Here is a 4840-nt window from a genome sequence, read left to right on the forward strand (position 1 = left end):
TACAGGTCAATATCTCTCATGAATATAGGTACAAAATTCCTCAACAAAATATTAGCAAACCGAATCCAACAATACATTTAAAAAATCATACACCACGATCAAGTGGGATTTATTCCCAGGATTCAAGCATGGTTCAATATTTGTAAAACCATTAACATGATACATCACATCAATAAGACAAAGGATAAAACTCATGTGATCATTTCAGTAGATGCATGAAAAGCCTTTGACAAAATATGACATCCATTCATGATAAAAAACCCTCTGTAAGGTGGGTCTAGAGGGAACATTCTTCAAGATAGTAAAGGCCTTATATGAAAAACTCACTGCCAATATCATACTCAATGGTAAAAAACTGAGAGTTTTTCCCCTAAAGTCAGGAACAAGATAAGGATGTCCATTCTCACCACTTCTATTCAACATAGTACTGGAAGTCCTAGACAGCAATTACACAACATAAAGAAATAAAAGTTATCCAGACTGGTAAGGAAGAAGTATAACTCTCACTATTTGCAGATAACATGGCACTATATATAGAAAACCCTGAAGATTCCATCAAAAAACTACTAGAACTCATCAATGAATTCAGTAAAGTCTCAGGATACAAAATCAATGCACAGAAATGTGTTGCATTCCTATACTTTAATAATGAAGCAACAGAAAGAGAAATTAAGAAAATAATCCCATTTACAACTGCACCAAAAATAATAAAATATCTGTGAATAAACTTAACCAAAGGGGTAAAGGACCTGTACTCTGAAAAGTCTAAAACACTGAGGAAAGAAATTCAAGATGACACAAAGAAATGGAAAAACGGTCCATGCTCATGGGTTGGAAAAACAGTTACTGTTAAAAATGTGTACATTACACAAAGCAATCTACAGATTTAATGCCATCCCTATCAAAATACCAACAGCATTTGTCACAGAACAAGAACAAACAATCCTAAAATTTGTATGAAACCACAAAAGATCCCAAATAGCCAAAGCAATCTTGAAAAAGAAAAACAAAACTGTAGATATTACAATTCCAGATGTCAAGTTATATTACAGAGCAGTAGTAATTAAAACAGTATGGTACTGGGATAAAAATAGACACATAGATCAATAGAATAGAACAGAAAACCCAGAAATAAACCCACAATTATATGGTCATTGATCTCTGACAAAGGAGGAATGAATATCCAATGGGAAAAAGACAGTCTCTTCAACAAATGGTTTCTGGAAAACTGGACAGCCACATGCAAAAGAATGAAACTGGACTGCTTTCTTTCATCATACACACCAAAAAACTCAAAATGGATTAGAGACCTAAATGTGAGACATGAAACCTAAAAAAGAGCACAGGCAGTAATCTCTATTGCCATGGCAACATTTTTCTAGATATGTCTCCTGGGGCAAGGGAAATAAAAGCAAAAATAAACTGTTGGGGAAACAGAAAATTGTGCAGGTTTTGTGGGTGTGCACCAGAGAAACATGGCTCAAGAAACCAATCACAGCCAAGTGCCTATGCTTTGTTCTACTGGCTGCGGATTTTATGGAAACTCTCTACAAATGGCATGTGTTCAGTATGATATAAAGAATATCTTCAAAGGCAGAATAGCAGTAATGGTAGAACCAGCCCACCTGCAGCTTCTGTCAGTAGTATGTCTGAGTCTTCTTCAGTCCAGGACGCAGACGGCTCCATCCCCGATGTGCAGTCACCACTGGACTCCATATCTGCATCCGTGTAGCCAAGACCTGTATCAAATCAGCCACTCATATCAGAATCTGTAACATCTTCCCAAGTGAACAGTATACCTGTGGACAAAGCAATGCCTGAAAGGGAAGACCTGCAAGCTTCAGTATCAGATATGGCACAGCAGCCATCTGAAGAGCAAAGCAAGTCTCTTGAAAAACCAAAACAGAAAAAGAACGCTGTTTCATGTGCAGGAAGAAAGTAGGGCTTACTGGGTTTGAATGCCAGTGTGGACATGTTTATTGTGATGTACACCGTTACTCAGACGTGCACAATTGCTCACACAATTACAAAGCTGATGCCACGGAGAAACTCAGAAAAGAAAACCCGGTAGCTGTTGGCGAAAAGATCCAGGAGATTTGAACCCCTGCCGGAATACAAACTCCTTTGACCATCTGCACACTAAAAGTTGACTTGACGTCTTTTTTTCCTAGTCCTTGGGAATGTAGAGCGGTGTACGTTGCATAGACCTTTTAATCATGCATGTCATCAGAAGAATAGATTTTTGGTTTTGTTTTGGAAATGACTGAACATTTATTTCCACTGCAGTTCCTGTGGCTGAAAAGACTTAAGTAAACTTTACAAGTATTACCTTTTAAGAGCACTTTAATTTTAGTTGAGTGCAGAGGGCTTTTATAACAAAGGTGGAGAACTTGCAGAGAGCTGTGGTTTTCCCATTATTAAGCATGCATGCATTGATCTTGCAGTTTATTTTTCTTCCTGTGTGTGTATATACAACTTTTCTCTGCAGCATATTTCTCTTTTGATGATGCCCATTAGGGCACAACTCACTACCAGTAACTGAGCGTATTTTAATCATTATGGCCGCTTCTGTTATTTCATTAACAAAGGTTATACAGGTGTCAGCATATGGTTTCTTTGCACCTGCTATTTCTGTCTGAATCATCTGTCACAGGAGAGTGTGTGCTGACGAGATTCTAAGTTTGTGTGTTTTTGAATTATTTTGAGCAAGGGAAGGAACAGCTGTATGCATTTCATTCCTGACTGCAGGTTTCTTTCAGATTGCGCTCACCGGTCTGGGTGTGTATACAATATGAAGAATGATCCGGAGTAATTGTGCTGTGCTTATGTTTACCCCACCCATCTGTGATTAAATAAAAAGGAAAACCATAAATAAATAAATAAATAAATAAATAAATAAACAAACAAGCAAGCAAACTACTGGGACTACACAAAAATAAAAAATGTCTGCACAGCAAAGGAAACAATCAACAAAACTAAAAGGCAACTTACTGGATGGGAGAAGAAATTTGCAAATGACATATCCAATAAAAGGTTAGTATCCAAAACATACAAAGAACTGATAGAACTCAATACCCAAAAAACAAATAATCCAATAAAAATTGGCAGAGGGGCACCTGGGTGGCTCAGTCAGTTGTGTCCAACTTTGGCTCAGGTCATGATCTCACAGTTTGTGATTTCAACCCTTGCGTCGGGCTCTGTGCTGACAGCTCAGAGCCTGGAGCCTGCTTCAGATTCTGTGTCTCCCTCTCTTTCACTATTCCTCCCCTACTTGCACTCTGTATCTCTCTCTCTCTCTCTCTCTCTCTCTCTCTCTCTCAAGAATATAAAGATTAAACAAATTTAAAAAAATAAAAGTGAATGCAATGTAAGTATCTGGTGCTGGTAGTAGTTATCATTGTCACAGTCACAGTGGTAGTAACAAGATAAAGAGTTCCAATATAAATCATGACAAAAATCACAAACATCCCAAGTTTAAAAGGGCAGACATCATTAGCAAGTAATTCACAAATGAAGGATTAAATTAGCTAATATGTACCCGTTTTTCCTTACAAAACTGGCCAGTTTTTTTTTAAGTCCCTGATTTTATTTTGAGAAAGAGAGAGAGAGAGCATGAGCAGAAGAGGGGCAGAGATAGAAGGAGAGAGAGGGAGAGAGAGAGAATCCCAGGCAGGCTCTGCGCCATCAGCTCAGACCTGATGCAGGGCTCGAACTCATGAACGTGAGACCATGACCTGAGCCAAAATCAAGAGCCTGACGCTCAACCAACTGAGCCACCCAGGTACTCCAAAACTGGCCACGTTTTTAAAATTTGATAAATAGCCAATGTTGGTGAGGGGATATGGAAATTAAAACTTGTATACAATGTTAGTGAGAATAAAATTTAGTGCAAACATTTCTGGCAGGCAAATGATTTTTGTGTATCAAAAGCTTTGAAGGTATTTATAGACTATAAAACAGTAATTCCACTCCTAGAATGTTATTGAGAAACACAATCATGAAGTGATTTACATTTAAATATAAGGAAGTTCAGAACAACATTTTTCATAATGGCCGAAACACTGAAAAAAAAGAGGGGCCAAGATGGTGGAACAGCATGGAAAGTTTTTTTGAGTCTTGCGTCCATAAAATACAGCCAGATGAACATTAAACCATCCTACACACCTAGAAAACTGATTTGAGGATTAACACAACAATCTGCACAACCTGAACCACAGAACTCAGCAGGTATGCAGTGCGGAGAGGTGAACTGGGGAAGAGAGAAGCCGAGGAGGGCAGGGAGCTCTTTTTGCTTGCGAAGAGAGGACAGAGATGGGGGGAGGACGGGAAAAGCACCCCTCCCCAAAAGCAGCTGGAGAGAAAGTGGAAAAGTAGAAACAGCTGCAGGGACTGAACAAAAAAAGGGAGAAAGGAGAAAGAAAAGGGTTTAAATTCCATTAAGACTCTATAAGCAGGGGGAGTACAGAGTCAACTCCACAGCTCAATACCTAGCAGTGCTCTGATGGGCAGGACAAGTCCCCAGGAGCAGAGAGTGAGGTCCAGGTGTCCTTGGGCCACATGGGGAGAGGCTGTTCCCCTACTGGGAGGACATTTGGTAGAGGCTGTATGGTCACCTGACAGCCAAAGTTCCCAGCAGACCCCAGAGAACAACCACATTCGTTGATGCTGGAACAAGGATGTTAAGGGGGGAAGCCTGGTGCCGATATGTATTGTGATTTTCCATAATCCCTGAAACACTTCTGCGACATGATCGTGTGAAGTGCTTCTGGGGCAGGCTAGCACCCAGCCACAGTTTCTGGGCTTCAAAAGCAGCATGGTCCCACAAATGTTCCTGAGGGCT

The 4840-nt window shown here is 39.7% G+C and overlaps 1 pseudogene; it reads left to right on the top strand.

Moving 5' to 3' along the window:
• The first annotated feature begins 1437 nt into the window (after nucleotides 1-1437).
• On the top strand, nucleotides 1438-2196 carry LOC131520072 (AN1-type zinc finger protein 6-like; annotated as a pseudogene).
• Nucleotides 2197-4840: the final 2644 nt, after the last annotated feature.

Source organism: Neofelis nebulosa, chromosome 8 (assembly GCF_028018385.1).
Source record: "Neofelis nebulosa isolate mNeoNeb1 chromosome 8, mNeoNeb1.pri, whole genome shotgun sequence".
NCBI lineage: Eukaryota > Metazoa > Chordata > Mammalia > Carnivora > Felidae > Neofelis > Neofelis nebulosa.